Here is a 24589-nt window from a genome sequence, read left to right as displayed (position 1 = left end):
TACTTAATCCACCCCGTGGCTTCTCGCTTCAATCTTCCCGCACAGAAGAGCGGCAGCTTTGCATCCTGGGTGCAGGCTGCTCAGCGTGTGTAAAAGCTGCTGGGCCTATTAAGTACCAAGCTGTCATTAAATGAAACTGCCTTTTACTTTTTCTGAGTTTCTTTTCAGTACTGACAACTTGGAGGTGGAGAAACCAAAAGCAATTGTTTTCAGAGGCCTTGCTTTCCTACAGAAAGATTTCCAGTGATGATTTTACTTAATCTAGCTGCCTGTTTTTAAAACCATCAGATAAATGCCCACAAGACTCTCGTCTTTCGGTAGCTTAGCCGCTTCTTGTCAGATTCTACACTCCAAAACGCTTGATTCTTCCAGTCCCCAAACTAATCCTTGTTTAAATTATATCTTCAGCAGCCATAATTCTTTTTTTTTTTTTTTTTTTGCGTTACGCGGGCCTCTGTCTGCTGTGGCCTCTCCTGTTGCGGAGCACAGGCTCTGGACACGCAGGCTCAGCGGCCATGGCTCACGGGCCCAGCCGCTCCGCGGCATGTGGGATCCTCCTGGACCGGGGCACGAACCTGTGTCCCCTGCATCAGCAGGTGGACTCTCAACCACTGCGCCACCAGGGAATCCCAGCCATAATTCTTGTAGTGGCTTGCCAAATGATACCCTTTCGGTGTGGGCCGAAGACTTCGGTAACATCCAAGTGAATTTCAGGAAAGAGCTCAGTATAGGACCAAATTCACCTTTACCAAGGGCCATTTAACCCAGACCTGGGAATTTACAGTGTTCTAGTGAAATGGTTCCAGGACTGCAGGTAATACTTAATGTTAATATTTGTTGCCAGTATATTTGTAGCTCAAGGTAAAGTATTATGGTATCTAGTCATTTTTGAAATAAAAAAGGCTTATGGTTACAAAAAGATTTCACTGCAGTAGATCATGCAATTCAGAGATGAAATTTGAGAAAACAATAGAAAGTGACTTAAAAACAGGTGACACATAGAAAAGGAAATCAGGAATTTCTTCAGTCTTACAACCCCTAGCCCCTACACCTCACTTCAAAATAGAATAGTGAAGATAAAGGGTTTTAAGATGTGATTTTAAATGATTAAAATAGATTATGTGGGCTTAAATAATAGGAGTGATTTCTACTTTGAAACACATCCTATTACATTTCAGTGAAAATTTTTATTTAAAAATATCCTAAACATTGAAAAGATTTTAATCCATAAGTAAAACTTAAAATTTTATCTTTTGGGGGTAAAGACAATATTGTTCCATCTGGTACCATTCAGACACTGGAGGAAACACCCCATTTGGTATAAATTGTGCTGCCTTTTAAAGAGAAAGCATTTATGTCCTGACTAGACCTTGCCCCCTCCCCCAGTTTCTCATTTTGGGTTAACCATTCTTAAATTGTCTTCTGAAGTTCTTACAAGGGTAAAAATCATTCATTCATTCAGCATTTGATTGTTGAAGGACCCTGTTGGAGGTGACATTTTGTATGTTCAGCCTTGACGAGATGCAGCTGGAGGTGGGTGAAGAGATGGAATTGGGCATCATTATTATCTTCTTAGGCTTTTAAACTGATAAATCAGATCTGAATAGAACCTGATTTTTCCCCCGAAGAGCTGAAGCTGTCTGTTGTGTGACCCGCTTAGCTGGGAACTCTCTGTTGACTCTGCTGTGCCTAGAACTTGAACACTAGCCTGAGGGACCAAAACACAATTTAAGGATAATTCAGAAGTCATACCTGAGGGATAGGCCCGAATCTGGAAGACAACTGCTAATTTTCCAAGGTACTGTTTTTATGACAGTCAGTTCCTACAAATGGAAACCACTCAAAACAATAGCAAGAGGACCCTTTGGTTGAGGAGTGAGAAGATCCAAGAGGAAAGTGGTATGCGGAGGTGCCTTCCAGGTGGGACCTTGGTGGTCTTCCTAGGGCAGCAGCCTGGGCAGGGCTGATGGGCTGCAGTTCAGGGGTAAAGATGGTGGAGGTCGCCTTCCTTTCTGGCTTTTTCTTGGAATTGGTTTGAGCATGTCCTCTGGTGGAGCCTGGAATGACCTGAAAGTGTTAAAGGCGTCTGTCTAGTCCTCTAAAGATGTGCTGTCCAACATGGTAGCTACTAGCTGCATGTGGCTATTTACGTTTAAATTAATAAAAGGGAAACACTCCATTCCTGAAGCCAACCACGTCTCAAGTGCTCACCAGTCACGTGTGGCTACTGCTACCCTGTTGGATGGTACAGATGTAGAGCATTCCTAGCACTGCAGAAAGTTCACTTGGACAGAGCTTCTCTAGAGTTCTACACCTTGAATTAAATGAGTGGGATAACCCCATAACTTCTGACATGAAAACTGGGAGAAGGTAAGGGAGGGGAAGGAGGGGGAGAAACAGGAGGGGCTGAGGGGCTGGGGGGCTGGGGGATCAGGGATTAGGACTGAGTCACATCAGAGAAAAATGCAGTTCAAGGACAATCGTAGATGTTGGTGGTGATAGTAAGCCACCCATGTTCCTCCCCCCCTCGTTTTTTTTCATATCTTGTTGGGAAATTTGCCTAGATTGAGCAACTGACTATCCTGATTTAAATTTTTTTTTTTTTTTTTGCGGTACGCGGGCCCCTCACTGTTGTGGCCTTTCCCGTTGTGGAGCACAGGCTCCGGACGCGCAGCCCCAGCGGCCAGGGCCGACGGGCCCAGCCGCTCCGCGGCATGTGGGACCCTCCCGTACCGGGGCACAAACCCGCGTCCCCTGCATCGGCAGGCAGACTCAACCACTGCGCCACCAGGGAAGCCCCATGATTTAAATTAAGTGCATGTTATAGATGCGCACAGGGCTCCATCCATGTTCCTTCTCGAAACTCCTGAGGTGAGGATATTTTAAAACCATCATTTTATTAATAAAAACAAAAAGTCGTGTGTACAGTAAATCCTCAGAAAGAAGGAAAAAAAACAAAGCCTCTTTCTATGGATTTCAAAAAGACAGTCTAAAATGAGCGGGAAAATAGGTAAAACAAGTTTAAGGGTTTCCATTTTCTTTTGAACACGCCAGATTGAAAGAAGATCATGGAGAAAGATGTCAAGAACACACTATTCCTGCACCCGGTTTAAAATGATTTCTCTTTAAAAACTGTTTCCTGTGCGATTTGAAACCTTTTAACGATAACCCAGTTAGAACACACTTAGAAAGCAACATGATTATTTGAAACAGTGAAACAGTGCGCTGCTGTTCTTTGGGGTCGGAAGCACAGGACTCTGTCTGAAGTTGTGCCAGGGAGTCGACTGGTAACCTCCTCCTGGCAGAAGTCAGCAATAAATTAGGCTCATTTCCATAGGGCCTGTTTTGTCTCTAGGAATTTGTGGTCGGTGGAGTATCAGTATTTTTTTAAAAGGCAGTGATGAAATAAACCTTAAAGGAGAACTTCTGGGGCCTGTGCAGAAAGTAAAAGAAACGGAGATAAACAGATAAGAACATTCATAGGTTGAGAAGCGGCAGAGGTCCACGGGACGGCCAGGGCCTGGGCTGCCCCAAGGCTTCTCGGTGGGTCTACTGATCTGTTCTCCACTTTCCAGAATAGAGGTCACCCCTGCTTTTCAGATGAGGAAAAGCGAGAGGAAAGAGAGGGAGTCACTTGTCCAAGGTTACTTGAATTGCAGACTTTTCTAGAGAAGCCCTTCAAAATCCTTTAACGTTCCAAAAGAAATCTTTCGCCTCCCCTGTAATAACATAAGCCCCAAACTCCCACAAAAACCGAAAACCAAAAAACCAAAGCCATTTCTCTGGGCGGTATGGTTTCTAAATGTAAGTGCCCTGAGGTTGCACTTGTGGAAGAGAAAGAGGGTCTCTTACGGATTTCCCGGGGAAAAGGGGCAACATGGGAGTCTAATTGCCCTCCAGACCCTGACTTCAGCTAAAGGCCAGTTGGAGAGCAGTTGGATAAAGTAATTCCTGCTAGGCTATGAATGACTACCATAAAGTGAGTCCTCACAGTGGGTGTTCCCATTTTAAAAGTAGAACTGTTTATCAGCTCGACTGCATCTGTGATTGACAAGGGGGAGACATATACAAACGTGCCTGCACCTGCGCATGTGTGCACACATGGCTGCGATCTGTTCTGAAGCCCCCATCACCTGTGTTCTACCTGCGTTCCCCCCTCCCTGACACATACCGGCACAACCAAAGAGCAAGATCAGCCTCTTGGCATTCTTCTTCTTCCTGGCAGGGCTTGGGGAGAATCCTGAGTAGCCAAAGAATTGCCCCTGAGGGACGGGATTAAACGAGATGGGCGGTGGTAGGGACATGTCAGCGGTGGCAGCCCTGCTCCCTTTCCGTGGCAGGGCCAAGACATGGGCACTGGACAGGCCAGTTCCTGCTGATGTTGGCTTGCCACGTGCAGGTCACGTCTGCCCGAGCTCCCCTTCCTTGGGTGCTTGCTACCCCTTGGGAGATCCTTGTTCCCGTGCAGCTCTGCCTGATGCACCTTAGGTATATGCTCATGTCTCTGCAGCTTTCTTTTTTCTTTTTTTGCGGTACGCGGGCCTCTCACTGTTGTGGCCTCTCTCGTTGCGGAGCACGGGCTCTGGACGCGCAGGCTCAGCGGCCATGGCTCACGGGCCCAGCCGCTCCGCGGCATGTGGGATCTTCCCGGACCGGGGCACGAACCCATGTCCCCTGCATCGGCAGGCGGACTCTCAACCACTGCGCCACCAGGGAAGCCCTCTGCTGCTTTCTTTAGTAATAGAAAAGTAGGGGGCTGGGATGGGGGTTACCTACTGGAGTGGTTTCTCGGCCACATCGCAGGGCACACCCCCTCTTCCTCCCAAAGAGAATGTGTGAAGCAGCCTTTTCCCCCAGAAAAGCTCTCTCAGAGTTAACCCTTTCCATGTCGCAAGGGTAACCTTGTGGGTATTTGCATTTAGAAACCAGACCATGCGTGCGTGGGTGCATTTTGCATTAACTTAGGAACTTTACTTTTCAAGGATCTTTGGGAGCTGAGAGTCTCTTCCTTGGGGGTTGCTGTCAAACTTGAGACATCCTGCTGGAGAGGAGGCAGCACGAATGAGGGGACAGGGAGTCAAGCCTTTGACCTGCTTCTGCAGAGAAGGTGAAGCTCCAAACTTAACCGCTTCAGGAAGGGAAGTGGGGGGTGAAGGATAGAATGACCCGCTACAGGGTGGAGAGAACCCAGCCAGTGTAATTGCTCTGCATATCTGATAAAAGGTCTTATGAAACCTCATTTGAAATTGGAATTCCATCTTGGCACAGGTCTTAGCACCACTTGTGAAATGGAAACAAGTTGGAGGAGGGTCAACAAATGGGCCATGAAAAACGGCTTTCTGATGGCTGTTGCAGGAATGCACTCTGCTCCGTCCTGACAGTGTCTGGGCGCTGAGGAACAGCTTGTTAGGATGCTTAGATAACATCCCCCGAGAAGGAACCCCAAGCTCTAGGACAAATAGGGGTGGGATGGGGACAAAGAATTGGGCCGCAGGCTTGAATGGCAAAGATGTCTCAAAATCCCACTTTTCTCAAGCCGAGTGCTGTAGTGGGTTGATGCCACTAAGCCTATAGTCACAGATTAGGGAGGCTGTCAGTCAGACGAGTGTGTGCCTGGAACGTAGTAGGTGTTCAACAAACCTTGATTTGGGAATGACTGATGTATATCTAAGTTTTGTGGAGGAGGGGGAAGAGCCAAGAAACTAAGGTCCTCAAGAAGTGGCCTTGATGTCGCAGTAGATGGTAAATTAGGAGATGATTCAACACGGTTAAGAAAGATTAACTAAGGGTATAGGGCAAATTGGAAAATGTTTTCCAAATGTTTGTCTTAACTGTGAAAAATGTCTGGCAGACTTCCCCACCCCAACCCCCAAATTGGAAGTGGTTTGTTTTTACTTGTTTTGGAAGAAATAAATATTTGCATTCGTCCAAACATTCGGGGCAAACAGTTCTCCCCAATTCTGAGGCTCTGTGTGGGTCAGAGATGTTTCATGCTGATAACACTCATACCTTTTTTGGTTAAATTGAAGGTAGTTTAGGACACAGTCTTCACATGCTTTTCACATCACTGCTAGAACGAGGCTGAGCAAATGGAAAGAAAATAGGAAGCCAAACACGGATCCTTCCAGATCCAGCAATGGCTGATGACCTGGCATTTGAAGGATAGAATCTTTATAGAAAAATTGCCTGTTTGCTCATGGGCAAAGAGGCTGGATCCAATTAAGACAAGGAAAACGTATGTTAACTCAGAGAAAAAATTTCTAAACAGTCAATCCTGTAATCCTCTCTGAAGAGGAAGGGGTCGACCTGACGGGGCTTTATGGAGGCTGCTAAACCCTGTGCTATATAATAATTAGTAACCACTGGTTATTCTGCCTCACACTCATTCCCCAAACCACTAACCATCACTTGCGGTGGAATGCACCAGGCCTAGATATTTGCCCCAGATGTCTTCCCATGGATAGTATCCAATTAGAGGACTTTTGAGAATTAAAGCTTAATTCTCTTATAACATAGCAGAATACAAATTAAAGAAGAGCAAACCTGGTTTCCTCGTCGGTTCAATGGGTGACTAAGGTGAGGGTTAGTCTTCAGGTTCCCTTCAAGGACACGTCTCAGTTTACGTTTTGGTAACTCTTGGGTGGCTAATTGTTTTACGTCCTGGTGCCTCGTGCTTTTGCTAGTATTTTTGGGCAGCTTACAAACATTTCAGGAGTGGCTGTGAGGGGATCGAGGATTTGAGAGGCCTATTCAGAGAAGTGGACCTATGTCTGCTTATAATTTCATTCTTCCACGGTGGGCCTCTGCATTCTAAATGTCTTCCTAAAATATAGAGCTTTGGGGATCCCTGCAAGCAGAATTCCGAGGGCGATAGCCCTAGATTGGCTTCTGCATCTTCCCTAGGGTCGTAAATCCAGTATTTAGTTAGGTCTTCTTATGTGCTAGGCACCATGCTAGGCTCTGAATGGAGGACAGGAAGCAATGGAGCTTCCCTTCTTCTTTGTTTTTTTTAATAAAGATATTTTTATTTTTATTTATTTGGCCATGCCTCTCGGCTTATGGGACTAGCTCCCCCACTAGAGATTGAACCCATGCCCTCGTCATTGAAAGCTCAGTCTTAACCACTGGACCGCCGGGGGATTCCCGCCTTCTTCCTTTTAACAGAATTGTTTAGGAATTATAGAGTCCTTGGTGCCCATGGTTTCATTTGCTCTTTACAGCCCTGTGAGGTATGTTTTGTTCTTCCCCAGTTTATAGATGAAGAATTGAAGGCTCCGAGAGGTATTGGGTTGGCCAAAAGGTTCGTTCGGGCTTTTCTGTAACTTCTTACAGAAAAACCAGAAAGAACCTTTTGGCCAACCCAATAAATGCCTTGTCCTGGAGCATCCTGCTAGTTCCACAGCCCGGACCCAGCGCCAAGCCCAGTCTCTACCCTGACATTCTGCTCCATCACGGCTGCTGCCCTCAATAATCTTACCAGCTAGTGGGAACATCAATACTAACGTGCATGAGACATTTGCAAAAGAATCAAGTGTGCCGCTGTGACTCACAATTCAATAGGAGTCATTCTATCTAAATTTGAAGGTTTTCAAACATTTGCACAGACAATACTTGCTTGCTAAAGAAAATGCAAACAACAGCGCACAACATCAAGAAGAAAGTCAAAATCTCCCTCTTCCCATGTGCCCCTACTACCCGTTCCATCCCTCAGAGAGAGTTACTGTCAGCATTTAGATGGACATTTTCCCAGATCTCTATGTATGTGCACTCATGAACATACAGATACATTTGACACAAATGGGATCCTAGTATCCACCTACTTCTGCAGCTGTTTTCAGTCAACAATAAATTGTAGTGCCTTCCCATATCTCTGTTTATAGTTTCCCATGAAACGAAGGTGTGTTAGGAAAAATTGCGAAAGACTTTGTAAATGGAGTGTTGTTGCAGTGGAATGCTGGGTGTTTTCTAGCAGACCCTGAAGGGCTATCGGGCTGTAAACGGGTCTGTGTCTTTGATTGTTTTGGAGTAGCTACATTATTGCATTATTAACGTATTTAACCATACATTATTAATGTATTTAACCAAGCCCCTATAGTGGGCCATTTAGGTTTTCCAATTTTTAAGTATATTGTAAACAGTGTGGGAATCGTCTACCCATTCTATAACATCTTTATACACTTATTTAAAGACTTAGTCCCCCTGACTCCCCATGGTGGTAGCTGCCTAATAGATACTATCCCTCACTCCCCACCTTGGGAAGAAGAGTGATGATTTCTGAAATGGAGTTAAGTGATCCTAGGGATGTACAAAGTACATTTTCTTATGAGAAAGAAGCATGATACACGTGAGGACACGTGATACGATATTTTTGAAACCTTTGGTGTTTAACACCTGCACCTCTGAGTGTTCAGTCATCTTTTCTATGCTATTCAAAGCTTGGATTGGGGAAATCAAGTTCAGTCAAAGACTTTCCTTGGTGATGACTTTATAATTGCCCCTGAGTTTTGCATGTGTGAATCTGGCAGGGAACACAGGCTCAGATAATAGCCCATATTTCTCTCTCTCTCTCTGTTTTGTTTTGTTTTGTTTTTTGGCTGCACTGTGTGGCTTGCGGGATCTTAGTTCCCGACCAGGGATCGAACACACATGCTCCCTGTAGTGGAAGTGCAGAGCCCTCAACACTGGACCACCAGGGAAGTCCCACATATTCCTCTCTTTTGATCATCACCACAAGCCAGACTTGGAAGCTATTATTATTGTTATTTCAATTTGAGAAAGAAAAATATCAAGCTCAGAGAGGTGATGTGATTTTCCAAGGTCACACAGCAAGGACCCACTTCTCCCCCTTCCTCCTCTGGTGCTAACTCACCGCATCTTTTCCCATCTCTAAGGACTTCCACATTTGTTTGTATGTTGCGTAACTCTAGGGAGTCATCTGAACCTGGAGTTCGGAGTTCATTGTTCAGAGGGAGTAGAGTTATAAATGTATCTTGGGGAAGGGGCACCCTTTCCTAATTCTTTCAAAGGTGCCACATGTGCTGCTGGTGGTTGCACACAGTGTCCTTTGCCTCCTGTCTCTTAGCTGGTATGGCTTTCTCCTCTGCGGAATTCTGGGGGTGTTTCCACGGGTAACTGCTTTGACTGCAGGTTTGCGTGTGATTTACCTGGGGGAGGGTTCTGTGAGTCCCACCTTGAGAATCCAGAGCTCAGGTAAAAACAGTATAAAACAAAAAAACCCCTGGCCCTGCCTCCCCACTCTATATCCCTCTGAGATAAGCTTGGCTCCAGGGCATAGTCCAAGGTCCTGGGTCTTGAATATTTTTGTAACAGTTGGAGAAGAGAGTGGCATTTTCTTCCTGGAAGCGTTTGTGGGTTTTTGGCTCGCCCGGTGGAGACTCACTGTGCCTGGAAGCGCAGGGAACGGAGAAAGGCGGCCCCTTAATTGGATGACGAGTCTGCACATGGCTGTGGGCTCACTGTCATCTCCGAGTGCAGGAAGGAGCTCCACCAACCAGAGCCTGCGCCTTCCTTCCCCAGAAGAGGGGTCTCAGGACCGAAGGAAGCCCACGTGTGTGTGGAGTGCAGGGCCAGAGCAGAAGCAGCCTCTAAAGTAGGACCGGGCCCTCTCTGAGGCAGTTCTGCTCGAATACTGATTCCCAGGCTGCATTAGTTCCCTAGGGCCACTTAGGGCTACAAAGTACCACAAAATGGGCGGCTTAGAACCACAAAAATTTATCGTCTCACAGTTCTGGAGGCCAAAATCAAGTTGTGGGCAGGCCACGCTCCCTCTGAAGGTGCTGGGGAAGGATCTTTTCCAGACCTCTCTCCGAGCTTCTGGTAGCCTCAGGCGTGCCTTGGCTTATAGATGGTTGTCTTCTCTTTATTATGTCTCTTCATATGCTTTTCCCTCTGTACCTGTCTGTCTCGGGGTCCAAACTTCCCCCTTTTATAAGGACACCAGTCATATTAGATTGAGGCCCACCCTAGCGACCTCATTTTAACTTAATTACCTCTATAAAGACCCTGTTTCCAAATAGGTCACATTCTGAGGGTTATGGCTTCAACATCTTTTTTTTGGTGGGGCAGGGCACAGTGCAACCTGTAACTCAAAGCCCTGCCCCTGATGTTCTAAATCAGAAGCTCCTGGGGAGCACCTGAGGATCTGTATTTTAAAAACTCCCCAGGATCAGCCAGGTTGGGGAACCACTGCTCTAAAAGGTTTCTCACTCTCTTCTGAGGTGATCTTGGAGATTCAACTCCAACCTGGCTCCCCAAGCAGTACCCTCTGCAGCTTCCCTAGCAGTAGGTTTCTGCCCCCTGCTCAAATATTTCTAGTGTAGAGGAACTCACATATATATGAATGATAGGCTTTTTGCTTTACCCACTAAACAGTAAACTCCCCTGAGGGCGGGGACTAGGTTTTTTCTTTCCTGTATCTCCCTGGGCCTCACCAAATGCTAATGGCAAACCCAGGTTTGCAGTCAAGCCCAGGTGTGCCTGGTGCCGTGCTCACCCACCAGGTCCTGGTTCTGCTCTTTAGAGGCATCCAGAATCAATGCAGCACCCTTTGCTGAGGAGGCCCTTCTGATGTTAGAAGGCAGCTGTAATGCCCACTGTAGAACTGGTGCCAGAACCCCAGCCTCTAGATTCCCAGGTCTGTGCTTTCGTTGTACATCACGTTCGAATAACAGACACATTCCACCAAGGGTCAGAATCTGCTGGCAGATGGGGTGTTGCTTACACCTGGCATAGCTCAAGGAAAAGCTGTTTAATAAATTCCTAGAGGCGGGGTCGAGACACCCACTTTTTTGCTTTTCAAGGTAATATGGTATCTTCTCTTGCTGTTAAGTGCACCAAGCCAAGATGTGCAGTTTCCGTTGAAAGCGCTATTAATGCCTCTAGTGAGAAGGCTGAAGGGAAGGGAGATTGTGCCGCTGACACCCTGGCTGTGTGAGCTTAGACACATTGCTTGACCTCTCTGAGCCTTTCCTCGGCTGTGTAAGTGTGTACCTCGGCCCAGGTGATTTCCAGAGCTCTTCTCACCCTTTGGATCTTGAGAATTTGCTGGTGTATATTTCACTGATAGGAATTCATCTGTGGGTACTTCATGATAAGATTCGATGTTAATTTCGAGAGCAGGCATTACATATTAAAATGAAAAGTACCCCAAGGAAAGAATTGGAGCTGGGAGGGGTTGTGTGTATAATAGAAACAAACAGAAAAAGCAAAAAACCCATCACTGCTAGTTTAACTGAAGCCTGCAATCTAAGAAAGGCAAATGCATGATTCTAGTATTTTCTTTAGTGGATTATAGAAAGGCAAATTAAATAAAAAATAAACCGTTTGATTATTCTGCACTGTATTATCTTAATAAACCGTCTTCCTGGAAAGTTTAAAAAGACACAGTGCTCTGTCTGGCCAAAAAATACAATAAGTAAATAGTGTTGAGAAAATAAGAATTTTCCATCTAGACATGAGTGATGGAAACATTTTCATGTGGACTTGGTGACATCCCGCAAGGAATCAGAGATTGATAGGCATTACCTACTTTCCAGGGCTGTGGTTGGGGACATTGTTGTCACCCGCAGGGAAAGAGGTCAGAGACTCAGACGGGAATGGGCCCTGCCAAGCACTCTTGTGGGTTCCTGGCAAATCCTGACTCACTTCTTCATTCCCCTGCAACGTGCAGTCTAGACGTCTGCCTTATCTCGACTGGTGGCACAGATTTCATAGACTAGGGTGATGCTGAGAGGGTTGGTGGTCCTCTTCTGTGTAAGGTTTCTACAGCTGGAATTGGTACAAGGTGGAGACTGGTAATTTGGGTTCTGTCCTTGCTTTGTTGTTAATTTGTCTGACTAGGTCACAAAGCTAGTAACTTAGCCTTTCTGTATCTGTATCATTACATAATGCCCTAATGATTACAGAGACCAAAGAAAGGATATAAATAAAATACAAAGTTCAGATACAGACTCAAGTTTATGCAAAAATTTAGTATATAATAAAGGAAGCATTCGAATCAATAGGTAAAGAACAGCTTACTCAGGAAACGATGTTGAGGTAACTAGCTCACTAATCATTGGGGAAGGCATGTTAGATTCCAGCGAGACTGGTATTTCCCTCCCCAATTCTGATTCGAAAAATCCTAAGGAATGACTCCCGTTGGCCTGCCTTCATCGCTCTGGAACAATTAACATAGATCGCAGGCATCAATTCTTAGACTCTTAGGTTGCAGGCCATTGGGGTGAAGTTGTAAGACCATGGTGGCTCTGGTTGCAGCCAGAGAGGATGGGGGTTTTAAGTGGGGAGGTCATTTCTAGGGGGGAAATAAAAAGAGGGTCATGGTCAGACAGGCAGTATGGAGGGATTTGCTATACAAGAAAATATCCTCAATCTCACTAGTAAGCAAAATCTTAAACATATGCATAATCTTACATTGGCAAAAATTTTAAACATTGATAATGCCTCTTTAAGGAAATGTGGGTAAATAAGTTCTTTCAAACATTATACTTCCACTGCTGATCGGAGTGTAAATTAATAAGTCTTTCTTAAGGACAGCTTGGCTATATATATATATATGTCTCAAAAGGCTTGAAATTGTGTAACCCTTGGTCTTGAAATTCTATTTCTAAAATATTTTTTTAGGAAAAAGGAAAAATCAACGCACAAGTGCTATGAAGGAGGTTGTTGAGTAGAGGGTGTTTATCATAGAGAGAAATTGGAAACAATTTCAGTGACCTTCAGTAGAGGCTTGATAAAATGAATTTTGGCGTATTCAAAAAATGGACACATACGTAGCCATGAAGAATTATGGAGATCAATTCTTATTGACATGGAGAGATGATCATAACATAGTGGGTGGAAGTTAGGAAAACCTGGATTTTGTACAGTGAGTGTTCATTATACTTAGAAAAACAAAGACATTTCCATCTGGAGAGGGGGGAATGGCAATTTGTGCCTTGTAGGGCACAATTTCTATTCTTTGATGGGAACATAAAGAAATAAAATCCATAAAAAAACAAAACAAAACATGCCAGGCCCTCTGGGTCTCACCAGGGGTTGTCCTTCTTAGCATTTCACCATGCTAAGTCATAAGATTATTCCAGCCATCTTGCTCAAATGATTCTAGAAATTTTCCCTTGGACCCGTCAGTTGACTGACTAGCTTGATTGAATCTGTGAATAAATGCCTTAGTGCACCTAGAACACTTTTTTGGGTGGGGAAGCATCTTTGTCTTGCAAATATGAATTTGATTTTTAGGAAAAGCTTACATTCTTACTGCTGGGTTTGGAGCATGAGGGCAAGCGGCCCCTCTGGGTGGCAGTTCTGGAGCTGAGGAGGAGGCAAGAGCAGAGAACAGGACTCTTCCCAGTACCCTGGGCAGGGTTGGGGTTTATCTAAATCCCCCCCAGGGTACTTGCTTTGTTAGGCTGGGTTCTTCTGGGTGTGCAGGCCCTTTGTGTTTGCCTCAACAGTGAGGCAACTTGCTTGTTTTATCGTCACGTGACAGTTGGTGGGAGGTGAGCACCTGAATTCTTGTGTGACAAGTTGGGGAACTGATGAAGAGACACTTTGACTGTCTGGAATCCTGTAACCAGGGATGTGCCCAGGGCACTGGCATCCTGTCAGCTCTATCTAGTGAACCAATGACCAGCTAATGAGCGGGCATACTTTGGTATGCACACAACTGGAGTCAGTTTCACTGCTATGATTCAAGCACCTCCCAGGTGTGAAAGGCCAGGTGAGGCGCTTTAGGAATGTCAAGATGGAAGAGACTGCTTTGGTCTTCAGGATGTTCCAGTGTAGTTGGGGAAGGACAGATACGTGGCCAACTACATTACAAGGTAGACCATAACTACAAAGGTGGTCTCGATGGGGGCGTTCAGTAAACACTTCACAGAGAGTTGGTGTTTGGCTGGACCATGGAGGCTGGTGGCTGATGGTGTGAAGCTACCATTCACAGAGCCCCTGCCAGGTGCCAGGCTTTGTGAAGGGGGCTTTACAGAGATGTAGTTTTCAATCCAGTGCGTTAGGTGTCATTGTCATTTGCATATGACAAATCTGACAGAAAGGCTATTGTCTGAAGTCTTGCAGCCGGTAAGCATTGTAGCTTGGATCTGACCCTAAAGGCAGTGTTGTGGGAAGAATTCCACCTCATGAGGTTACAGGGTGGAGACGGAGGTTCCTGGCAGTGGGGAGGGTAGAGCTAAATGGTGGTGACCGGGGGCAATAGCACCGGATGGTTGTTTGCCTGGTGCCTGGACTAGCTGCAGGGTAGCAGGGCAGGAAGCCTGGAAGAGTGGACAGTCACGTGGGGAACGAGGAGGTCTCTGAATGCCAGGCTGAGAGTTCCATTTGGAGTTACTGAGTTTTTGAACAGTTACGGAGTTTTTGAACATTAGCATAGGCCAATAGGCTAATGCTGGCTGAGCTGGAAGGCCCTGGATCTGACAGCAGAGGCTGTGAGGCCAAACGCCCAGTAGTTCTGAGAAGTATGTAGGGGCTGACCAGGCTCCTCCCCAAAAGAGGGAATGGGGTGGATACGCACGGCCTTGGGGGCTGAATCTACAGAACTCGGCACCTGGTGGGATATGGAGGTGTGTGGAAGGACAAAACTATTAAGTCTGAACGCAGGCAACATTGCAGAGCAGCTGGGAAGATGTTGCTGGTTCTGGGAAAAGATGCAGGTATGGTTCGGGCCTCACTGAGTGGAGGAATGGCCGGGACGGAGCCTTGAAGTTTGTAGGAGCCTCCAGGCCAGAGGTGAGGTTTGGCGAGGTGCCGGCAAGCAGCAGCTTTGAAGAGACATGGGAGCAGGTGGCTCTGTTGTTTTTCTCTGCCCAGCACCCATTCCCTCTTCTGGTAACTGCGCCTCCATTTTTCTCGGGGACCGCTCCTCCCTCATATTCAATCCATGAGGTTGGGTAGTAGTGACTTCTCATTGGCTCTGTTTGTGAGCATGTGACCCAACCCTGGCCAATCAGAGCACTGCTTCTCTCTCTACCTCAGGGACCAGAGATAAGGCTGTGATTCATGGTCCAGAAAGGGCTGCCCTTCTGTCGCTGGGGTTGCCGAGCTGGTGGAAGGGAAGCCTGAAGCTGCTGGTGGCTGTTGCCACAGGCTGCTTGAGAATAAAGCCAACCTGAGAGGGAGAGAGAGACAGAGAGTTGGATTCCTCATCACATTTATTTGATGTTGGTCTCCAGCCATCCTGGGAGCCAGATGTATACCCTAGGCTTCCTGTTTGGGTGACCCATGACTTGACACTAACAGTCAAAGGGTCCTGACTCACTCCGGGTTAGAAGCCATGTCTTTAGGGGATACCTAACCCTAGAAGGCGTGGCCAGAGGGATGGGGCATGTATCAGGAGGACCCTCTGCGTCAAGGAAGGCTGGGTGAACATTTGTCCCGGGCTTTGCCTGAGCATAGGGGCAGGTGCGTTTGATGTTTGCCACAAACAATACAGTCTCCCACCTGACTGCCCTAATGGGACTCCAGTTGTAGAAAAAAAAAAATCAGGAAATAAGTAAACAAACATGCTGGTCACCATGGAAATGTGAACCCAAGGTGTTAGGAACAATAGCTGTGTGTGAGTCCGGAAGTGGATTTGTCTACACAGACATTGGTTTGATCCCAAATCTGTTTCCTTGTGGGAGCCTGGACATGTCCATAAACTCATTATATAGCCAGCTCTTCCCTGGAGAGGGTAACATCTCTGATAAGCCTTTGTTTTATCATTATTAAAATAGCTATAAACTTAATACAGTGCTTATGCCTGCCAGGGCCCTTCCTGGCAACTGCCTTTTGAGGTAGATACTCTTTTTTTTTTTTTTTTTTTTTTGCGGTACGCGGGCCTCTCACTGTTGTGGCCTCTCCCGTTGCGGAGCACTGGCTCCAGACGCGCAGGCTCAGCGGCCATGGCTCACGGGCCTAGCCGCTCTGCTGCATGTGGGATCTTCCCGGACCGGGGCACGAACCCGTGTCCCCTGCATCGGCAGGCAGACTCTCAACCACTGCGCCACCAGGGAAGCCCGAGGTAGATACTCTTTTTAATCCCAGTTCCACAGGTGAGGCTCACAGAGATTCCTCAACTTGTCCAAGGTCACAGCTATTAATGGAAAAGTTGGGATTTGAACCCAGGTCCCAGGGTCTGTTCCCTTTCAATCACCATGTTCCACTATCCCACCTTGGTGTTGAAAAAAATATTAATAAAAGTAGTTAATACTTACTTTGCATGTCTTATTTCCTTGAGTCCCTATCACAAATCTATGAGGTAGGTACCGCTGGTTAATCCCATTTTATAAACGAGGAAACTGAGGCACAGACCATTTAGGAATCCTAGCCAAGTCCCACAGTCAGTAGGAAGCAGAAATATATTTTGAGGTTGATTTTTTTCAGATGGACTTGAAATGCTAGTATGCCTTAAATTTAATTTGGAAGCCCAGGATGGGTGATAACTATTTCCTAAATCTGGCTTTCATTGATTGTGATATTCTTCATTTATTTAAAGAAATAAATCAGGAGAATGAACATTGTGGACAGAGAATAATCGTGACCTGATTTGTCTCTTATCATTGGAAAACCATATCCTGGGATTCACTAATGTGTAACTAGTTGGAAAATGTTAAAGCAAAAGGGTAAGATTTAAAAACAAAATCACACCATTAAGTCTATGTAAATTAGTTCCTCGGTGAAGAAAAAACCCGATGTACTACTGTTTGTGGGCCAGCTAGACGTGTTACAAATGCTGTGGAGTGGGAGTATGTGACAATTTTTTTTTTCATTGAGGGCCCATTAGAAGACACACTCAGGCTGCTTAAACTCCCCCAAACTCGTGAATTGGTTCAATAACAAAATGTATGAATCATTTTAATATGAAGGTAAAAGGACATATACTTGAGTAATTTCTGACACTTTTTTTTTTCTTTTTGAAAATGTGTTATATTTAGGATTTACTGTTAGAATTAAAAGTGGATTTGGGGAGGCCAGGGCCTGTGCCTATTTATTGCTCTTTGTTGTGTACCGGTATACAGAAGGTGCTCAATAAATACTTTGGGGATGAATTATGAACCCAGGAGCACCAGGAAGCTCCTGAGGCTGGCTGCTGGCCAAAGGCTGATGAGCAGTTTCGGTCCTAACAGGGATCCTATTAGGATTGTGCTATTGTTACCTCCATTTCACAGATGAGGAAATTGAGGCTTAAAGAGGATAAATAACTTCCCAGCATCCTGTGTCTTCTCAGTTGTTTAAACCAAGCAAGCGAAGATGATTCTTACATGTACTTTTCTGTTCTGTTGGGTCTAGGGCCCACTCCCCTGCTTTGAGTTTGGGAAGGAAGGTATAGGCCTTTGTTTTGTAGGACTATTTATTTGAGTTACTGGTTTCTGCTCCATCACAGAGGCCTGCAAACTAGTTAAGAGCTTTATTCTCAGTGTATCTTGTATATTTTTATTGAGAAAAGGCTGCCGGTATTGTGTTCCTTTGTGCAGATGGTCACGGTGCCCAATAGTGCTGGGGCCCAGGTTGTAGCAAGGGCTATTTATCATTTAGTCCAGGGGTTGCAAACTGTTCAGCCCACACACTATTTTAAAAATCAGAATATTTCACAAAACATTCCTGACTTAAGACTTCTCTTAGAAAACTGGAAGTTCTGGCAATATGAAATAAGAGTTTTTATGTAGCAACATCTGTTGAGAGCCGCTACTACTGGCAGAATTTAAAAGTTCTGTGTCGAGAAGCAAGAAGAACTACAATCCTGCAGCTTGTGGAACAAAAACCACATTCACAGAAAGATAGACAGGATGAAAAGGCACAGGGCTATGTACCAGATGAAGGAACAAGATAAAACCCCAGAAAAACAGCTAAATGAAGTGGAGATAGGCAACCTTCCAGAAAATGAATTCAGAATAATGATAGTGAAGATGATCCAGGACCTCGGAAAAAGAATGGAGGCAAAGATGGAGAACATGCAAGAAACGTTTAACAAAGACCTAGAAGAATTAGAGAACAAAAAAACAGAGATGAACAGTACAATAACTGAAATGAAAACTACACTAGAAGGAATCAATAGCAGAATAACTGAGGCAGAAGAATGGATAAGTGACCTGGAAGACAGAATGGTGGAATTCACTGCTGCGGAACAGAATAAAGAAAAAAGAATGTAAAGAAATGAAGACAGCCTAAGAGACCTCTGGGACAACATTAAACGCAACAACATTTGCCTGATAGGGGTCCCAGAAGGAGAAGAGAGAGAGAAAGGACCTGAGAAGATATTTGAAGAGATTATAGTCGAGAACTTCCCCAACATGGGAAAGGAAAATAGCCACCCAAGACCAGGAAGCGCAGAGAGTCCCATACAGGATAAACCCAAGGAAAAACACGCCAAGACACAAAGTAATCAAACTGGCAAAAATTAAAGACAAAGAAAAATTATTGAAAGCAGCAAGGGAAAAACGACAAATAATATACAAGGGAACTCGCATAAGGTTAACAGCTGGTTTCTCAGCAGAAACTCTACAAGCCAGAAGGGAGTGGCATGATATACTTAAAATGATGAAAGGGAAGAACCTACAACCAAGATTACTCTACCCGGCAAGGATCTCATTCAGATTCGATGGAGAAATCAAAAGCTTTACAGACAAGCAAAAGCTAAAAGAATTCAGCACCACCAAACCAGCTCTACAACAAATGCTAAAGGAACTTCTCTAAGTGAGAAACACTAGGGAAGAAAAGGACCTTCAAAAAGAAACCCAAAACAATTAATAAAATGGTCATAGGAACATACATATCGATAATCACCTTAAACGTAAATGGATTAAATGCTCCAACCAAAAGACACAGGCTTGCGGAATGGATACAAAAACAAGACCCATCTATATGCTGTCTACAAGAGACCCACTTCCGACCTAAGGACACGTACAGACTGAAAGTGAGGGGATGGATAAAGATATTCCATGCCAGTGGAAATCAAAAGAAAACTGGAGTAGCAATACTCATGTCAGATAAAATAGACTTTAAAATAAAGAATGTTGCAAGAGACAAGGAAGGACATTACATAACGATCAAGGGATCAATCCAAGAAGAAGATATAACAATTATAAATATATATGCACCCAACGTAGGAGCACCTCAATACATAAGGCAACTGCTAACAGCTATAAAAGAGGAAATCGACAGTAACACAATCATAGTGGGGGACTTTAACACCTCACTTACACCCATGGACAGATCATCCAAAATGAAAATAAATAAGGAAACAGAAGCTTTAAATGACACAATAGACCAGATAGATTTAATTGATACTTATAGGACATTCCATCCAGAAACAGCAGATTACACTTTCTTCTCAAGTGCGCACAGAACATTCTTCAGGATAGATCACATCTTGGGTCACAAATCAAGCCACAGTAAATTTAAGAAAAATGAAATCATATCAAGCATCTTTTCTGACCACAACGCTATGAGATTAGAAATGAATTACAGGGAAAGAAATGTAAAAAACACAAACACATGGAGGCTAAACAATACGTTACTAAATAACCAAGAGATCACTGAAGAAATCAAAGAGGAAATCAAAAAATACCTAGAGACAAATGACAATGAAAACATGACAATCCAAAACCTATGGGAGGCAGAAAAAGCAGTTCTAAGAGGGAAGTTTATAGCTATACAAGCCTACCTCGAGAAACAAGAAAAATCTCAAGTAAACAATCTAACCATACACCTGAAGGAACTAGAGAAAGAAGAATAAACAAAACCCAGAGTTAGCAGAAGGAAAGAAATCATCAAGATCAGAGCAGAAATAAATGAAATAGAAACAAAGAAAACAATAGCAAGGATCAATAAAACTAAAAGCTGGTTCTTTGAGAAGATAAAACAAGACTGATAAACCATTAGCCAGACTCATCAAGAAAAAGAGGGAGAGAACTCAAATCAATAAAATTAGAAATGAAAAAGGAGAAGTTACAACAGACAACGCAGAAATACAAAGCGTCCTAAGGAGACTACTACAAGCAACTCTATGCCAATAAAATGGACAACCTGGAAGAAATGGACAAATTCTTAGAAAGGTATAACCTTCCAAGACTGAACCAGGAAGAAATAGAAAATATGAACAGACCAATCACAAGTAATGAAATTGAAACTGTGATTAAAAATCTTCCAACAAACAGAAGTCCAGGCCCAGATGCCTTCACAGGTGAGTTCTATCAAACATTTAGAGAAGAGCTAACACCCATCCTTCTCACACTCTTCCAAAAAATTGCAGCACTCCAGAACTCATTCTATGAGGCCACCATCACACTGATACCGAAACCAGCCAAAGATACTACAAAAAAAGAAAATTACAGACTAATATCACTGATGAATATAGATGTAAATATCCTCAACAAAATACTAGCAAACAGAATCCAACAACACATTAAAAGGATCATACACCATGATCACGTGGGATTTATCCCAGGGATGCAAGGATTCTTCAGTATACCATAAATCAATGTGATAAACCATATTAACAAATTGAAGAATAACAACCATATGATCATCTCAATAGATGCAGAAAAAGCTTTTGACAAAATTCAACACCCATTTATGATAAAAACTCTCCAGAAAGTGGGCATAGAGGGAACCTACCTCAACATAATAAAGGCCATATACGACATCATTCTCAATGGTGAAAAAGAAAGCATTTCCTCGAAGATCAGGAACAAGACAAGGATGTCCATTCTCACCACTATTATTCAGCATAGTTTTGGAAGTCCTAGCCACAGCAATCAGAGAAGAAAAAGAAATAAAAGGAATACAAATTGGAAAAGAAGAAGTAAAACTGTCACTGTTTGCAGATGACATGATACTATACGTAGAGAATCCTAAAGATGCCAGCAGAAAACTACTAGAGCTACTCAAGAATTTGGTAAAGTTGCAGGATACAAAATTAATGCACAGAAATCTCTTGCATTCCTATACACTAATGATGAAAAATCTGAAAGAGAAATTAAGGAAACACTACCATTTACCATTGCAACAAAAAGAATAAAATACCTAGGAATAAACCTACCTAAGGAGACAAAACACCTGTATGCAGAAAACTGTAAGACACTGATGAAAGAACTTAAAGATGATACCAACAGATGGAGAGATATACCATGTTCTTGGATTGGAAGAATCAATATTGTGAAAATGACTCTACTACCCAAAGCAACCTACAGATTCAATGCAATCCCTATCAAATTACCAATAGCATTTTTTGCGGAACTAGAACAAAAAATCTTAAAATTTGCCTGGAGCCACAAAAGACCCCGAATAGCCAAAGCAGTCTTGAGGGAAAAGAACGGAGCTGGAGGAATCAGACTTCCTGAGTTCAGACTATACTACAAAGCTACAGTAATCAAGACAATATGGTACTGGCACAAAAACAGAAACATAGATCAATGGAACAAGATAGAAAGCCCAGAGATAAACCCACACACCTATGGTCAACTAATCTATGACAAAGGAAGTAAGGATATACAATGGAGAAAAGACAGTCTCTTCAATAAGTAGTGCTGGGAAAACTGGACAGCTACATGTAAAAGAATGAAATTAGAACAATCCCTAACACCATACACAAAAATAAACTCAAAATGGATTAGAGACCTAAGTGTAAGACCACACACTATAAAACTCTTAGAGGAAAACATAGGAAGAACACTCTTTGACATAAATCACAGCAAGATCTTTTTTGATCCACCTCCTAGAGTAATGGAGATAAAAACAAAAATAAACAAATGGGACCTAATGAAACTTGAAAGCTTTTGCACAGCAAAGGAAACCATAAACAAGACGAAAAGACAACCCTTAAAATGGGAGAAAATATTTGCAAATGAATCAATGGACAAAGGATTAATCTCCAAAATATATAAACAGCTCATGCAGCTCAATATTAAAAAAACAAACAACCCAATCCAAAAATGGGCAGAAGACCTAAATAGATATTTCTCCAAAGAAGACCTACAGATGGCGAAGAAGCACATGAAAAGCTGCCCAACATCACTAATTATTAGAAAAATGCAAATCAAAACTACAATGTGGTATCACCTCACACCAGTTAGAATGGGCATCATCAGAAAATCTACAAACAACAAATGCTGGAGAGGGTGTGGAGAAAAGGGAACCCTCTTGCACTGTTGGTGGGAATGTAAATTGATATAGCCACTATGGAGAACAGTATGGAGGTTCCTTAAAAAACTAAAAATTGAATTACCATATGATTCAGCAATCCCACTACTGGGCATATACCCAGTGAAAACCATAATTCAAAAAGACACATGCACCCCAATGTTCATTGCAGCATTGTTTACAATAGCCAGGTCATGGAAACAACCTACATGCCCACTGACAGACGAATGGATAAAGAAGATGTGGTACATATATACAATGGAATATTACTCAGCCATAAAAAGGAACGAAATTGGGTCATTTGTAGAGACGTGCATGCATCTGGAGACTGTCATACAGAGTTACAGAAAGAGAAAAACAAATATTGTATGTTAGTGCATATATGTGGAACCTAGAAAAATGGTACAGATGAACCGTTTGCAGGGCAGAAATTGAGACACAGAAGTAGAGAACAAACGTATCGACACCAAGGGTGGAAAGCTGTGGGTGTGTGGGGGTGGTGGTGTGATGAATTGGGCGATTGGGATTGACATGTATACACTGATGAGTATAAAATTGATGACTAAGGGGCTTCCCTGGTGGTGCAGTGGTTGAGAGTCCACCTGCCGATGCAGGGGACGCGGGTTCGTGCCCCGGTCCGGGAAGATCCCACATGACGCGGAGTGGCTGGGCCCATGAGCCATGGCCGCTGAGCCTGCGCGTCCAGAGCCTGTGCCCCACAACGGGAGAGGCCACAAAAGTGAGGCCCACATACCGTTAAAAAAAAAAAAAAAATTGATGACTAATAAGGACCTGCTGTATAAAAAAATAAATAAAATTCAAAAATAAAAAAATGAAAATGGAAGTTTTGGCAATATGAAATAAGAGTTTTTACGTAGCAACATCTGTCTACAGTTGTATATTGGTTGTCTATATATAAAAGTAACACACAAAGCTAAGTGACAGCAGCAGTGTTCAAGGGGAAGACCCTTAAACTTCTGGGCTACTGAAGGAGGTGGGGAGCCGGGGAAGGCAGGTGGAAGGGGAGAGACCCTCCCATCAGCTTCTCCCACTCCCCATGGGAACATTCCACGACAAAGGAAATGGAAGCAAGTGAGCTGGGAAATACCCAAGCTGAAGCTCCAAGGATGCTGTTTACAAGTTCTTACAGGAAAGACTATTACGGGCGAGCTCTTAATGGGTTGTCTGTCTGTCAAGGGAAGGGAGGCTGGGGTGGGGGGGGGGCTGGAGTTAAGATGGAAATGGCTCAAGCACTGAATCTTGCATTTCCTGTCTTTCCATTTGCAATCTGCCTGGGGATTAAAAGGCCAGGAGGGGAGCCTGCTGAGCTGGGGAGGAAGGGGGATCTGTGTGTGTGTGTGTGTGTGTGTGTGTTCCTTTTTCATGTCCTGAGTATTTTCTGGGTGCAGAGAGGGCTTTCTGGCCTGCAGAGGAGAGGATGCCCCTTATAGTGGATGGAAGCTGCCCAGATGACAGGCTGGAGATCAGATGTTATTGCTTTCCTGGCTGGAGGGTGAACTGGAAGGAGAGGTGCCTAGCCCTGAAGATCACAGTGAAAATTTGGACTAGCTCACCCTGGGGAGGTGGCACGATTTCCTCTGAAGTTTTAAAATAAAGGGCAGAGATTCGATTCCACCTGGAATGATGGGTGTGGCCGTGCCTGGCGGCTGGGATGGACACAATGATCTTCCCAACCCTCTTTGTTCTGGGACTAGACACCCCACTCCTCACCGCCTGAGAAAATTCGGGGACTACAAAGGTTTAGTCGCAGCACATTAGAGTTACTGCTAGAAAATAAAGATCCTTAAAGCTGGATCCTTTGGCTTCTTGGGCAGCAAACAGAGAAACACCTCCCTTCTGTTAGACACTCAAGCTCCAGTGTCATAGAGCAGAGTGAAGAGAATCTTCTTCTTTATTTAAAAGTGGACTGCATGGCGGTTGACTATTCCAGGGCCCGACATTAAATAACCGAATGCAGTTTGCTGTCTGGAAGTGGTTCGCCACGTTCTCCTGGGCCCCGTCGAGAAGTGGTGACCCCTGCAAAGAAGGGTGATAATGTGGCCAGTGTTAGGATTCATAGTGTCCCCTTTCCCCTTAAAAGGGTCCCTGTTTGGACAATAAGTTACATCGTCACTTTACCGTGAAAGAGCAGAAGACACTCAGTAGAAAACTTTGTTTAGGGAGGCAATGTTGAAACCAAGCCATTTGAAAAACATGATTTTCCGCTTAAAAATATATATAGGGCTTCCCTGGTGGCGCAGTGGTTAAGAATCTGCCTGCCAGTGCAGGGGACACGGGTTCGAGCCCTGGTCCGGGAAGATCCCACATGCCGTGGAGGAACTCAGCCCATGCGCCACAACTACTGAGCCTGCACTCTAGAGCCTGCGAGCCACAACTACTGAGCCCGTGTGCCTAGAGCCCATGCTCCGTAACAAGA

The 24589-nt window shown here is 44.2% G+C and overlaps 1 protein-coding gene across 3 annotated transcripts in view; it reads left to right on the top strand.

Annotated features, from left to right (window-relative positions):
- Positions 1–24589, top strand: part of GRK5 (G protein-coupled receptor kinase 5) — a 224512-nt gene that overhangs the window by 4237 nt on the left and 195686 nt on the right. The window lies entirely within an intron of this gene.

Source organism: Delphinus delphis, chromosome 16, assembly GCF_949987515.2.
Source record: "Delphinus delphis chromosome 16, mDelDel1.2, whole genome shotgun sequence".
NCBI lineage: Eukaryota > Metazoa > Chordata > Mammalia > Artiodactyla > Delphinidae > Delphinus > Delphinus delphis.
The sequence above is the reverse complement of the archived record's forward strand: the minus strand, read 5'-3'. Positions and strand labels throughout refer to the sequence as shown.